This window comes from Pongo abelii, chromosome 11 (assembly GCF_028885655.2).
Source record: "Pongo abelii isolate AG06213 chromosome 11, NHGRI_mPonAbe1-v2.0_pri, whole genome shotgun sequence".
Lineage (NCBI taxonomy): Eukaryota > Metazoa > Chordata > Mammalia > Primates > Hominidae > Pongo > Pongo abelii.
Genome location: NC_071996.2, coordinates 110,129,020 through 110,131,635, shown reverse-complemented (window position 1 = coordinate 110,131,635; position 2,616 = coordinate 110,129,020).

Here is a 2,616-nt window from a genome sequence, read left to right as displayed (position 1 = left end):
GGCAGGAGGATCCCTTGAGCCCAGGAGTTTGAAGCTAGCCTGGGTAACACAGCAGGGCCCCATCTTTAAAAAACTAAAAATTAAAATTAAAAAATAATAAAAAAGAATTGCATGTAGCCATTTCAAGAATACAATTTTATATCTTATAGTTATATCTAGAGCAAGATCAACGTTTTTATTAGGGAGTCTGAAAAAAAATATTTGGATATCTCACACAAAATGAGCATTTAGTATCTTTCCTAATATTTTTTCTATGTGTGCCATAGATCAGTGGTTTTTTAGGGGACAGAGAAAAAAGCAAAGACAGGAACCTTTTAGAGGTGATAGATATATTCATTATCTTGATTGTGGTTTCACAGATGTGTGTGTGTGTCTATGTGCATCAAAACTGACCTAATTGTACACTTTAAATATATGCAGTTTACTGTATGTCAATTATACTATAATAAAGCTATTTTTTAAATTATGGGAGAAGAAAACCCCACAAAGTACATTCCAGAAAGGTATTAATTTACAGTCTACCAACAGCTTATGCAAGTGCTTGCCTCATTATACCTTCGTCAGCACTGTAATTCTTAAAAGAAAAAAAAAACTGCTAATTTGAAAGGCAAAATCATCTCTTCTGTTTGAATGTGCATGTCTTTACAAGCAGACTGAACTTTTTTCATGTTCATCAGCTCTTTGCCCGTTTTTCTTTCATTGACACAAAGCAATGAAGAATGCTAACACTAGAATGCTAGTAAAAGAGGGATGCCTTTTTATCTGCCAGGTTAACTAGTACAAACTGAAAATTACTACCCTAAAAGGTGGTCATAAATATTCACACATTTGCCAAATCCTTTGAAGAGGAGTCATAATTAGACACGCAAAACTGATGCACACTCAACATTTAAAGACAAAACCTTAGTTTCTTTAATAACAGAATATTTGCATCTTGTTCTGAAGCTTATAAGGTTAAATCACTTGGCCAAGTATACAAAACTAGAGGTTGTTCAATCTGGAACCAGAAGCCTGATCTCCTGGGACACAAGCTGAAGAGCAGGTGAGGATGAAATGATGTGGAACCAATGGCATAGCTGAGACTTCAGGAAAGGAAATTCTTTGAGCCTTATCTTCCTTGTCCATAAAATGAGGGAAGTAACAATTAAATAATCACTAAATTTCCTTTCAGCTCTAACCTTTTCTAAATGCAAGCTGGATAAATTGATACAACCTGGCAGCTGTTGTCATATTGCTATGGTTTTTGTATTTTTTTTTTTTTTTTTTTTTTTTTTTTTGAGACAGTCTCGCTCTGTCGTCAGGCTGGAGTGCAGCAGGACCATCTTGGCTCACTGCAATTTTCACCTCCCGGGTTCAAGCGATTCCCCTGCCTCAGCCTCCCCAGTAGCTGGGATTATAGGCACGCACCACCATGCCCGGCTAATTTTTTGTATTTTAGTAGAGACAGGGTTTCACCATGTTGGCCAGGATTGTCTTGATCTCCTGACCTCGTGATCAGCCCACCTCAGCCTCCCAAAGTGCTGGGGTGACAGGCATGAGCCACCATGCCCAGCCCAGTTTTTGTATTTTCTTATAAGCCCATGTCAGCTCACATTCAAACTCTAGCCCTCCCCTACTCTGTGTAGCCTTGGGCAAATACCTATCCTGATTTTAGAGATGAGGAAATGAAGACACAGAAAGAATCATAATAGCAGCTACACCTCAAAGGGTTCAGATCATGAAAAGGCAGCACAGAAATGAATACTTAGCAGTGCCCGGCACATACTAAGATGTCTAGTAATTGCATGTCTATGTGCTTGGGGGTAGAATAACACCAACTTGCATGGAACCCACACTGTAAGTTCCACAAGAGACCATGCCTATTCATCACTACATCCCCAGCGAGCCAAATACCAGGTAGACAGGCATATTGAACAAAATAGTTGAATTTGGACAAATATTTGAACAAAGAATGAACACACATAATCGAAAAAATAGCCCTCAGGTCTGACTCACAACACAATTCAGCTATATATTTAATTTAAAAGACTTCATGAAATTGTGGGTGGGGTAAGGGGGAAAAAAGAAAGAGAAAGGAAGGACCCCAACAACAGCAAGACTCCTTACCATCTACATATTATCTCATCTGTGTTTCTCTTATTATAACCCATGAAATATCTCTCCCTGCAGTGCTTATTACAAATACAAATACCATCCTCACTCATTTTCAACAGCTACCTCACTAATTCTTACACACTTGACAACTTTAGAACCTTGTCCAATTATTATTTGGCCAATGCTTGAAAATGATTTAAAGGCATAACCCCAAGTCTTAGAACAGCTTAGAGCAGGAGTATAAATATTCAGATTCCAAACACAAGGACTACTACCCACATCAACCTGCCTGTGACCCCTCACAACTAAGAAACCAGTTTTTAATAGATCAAAGATGAAAAGGTGAAACGTACAGCTCACAAATCAAACATCTGGACACTAGAGGGAATAGGTGTGGTTGGAAAAATAACCCTTCTGGAATTTTCTCAGCATATTTTAAAATGGCAGTAACAACATTTCTTCCATTCCTAAAATTAATCTTAATAGTGAACTGAGGTAACATTTTTTGTCTTAGCAGATAGC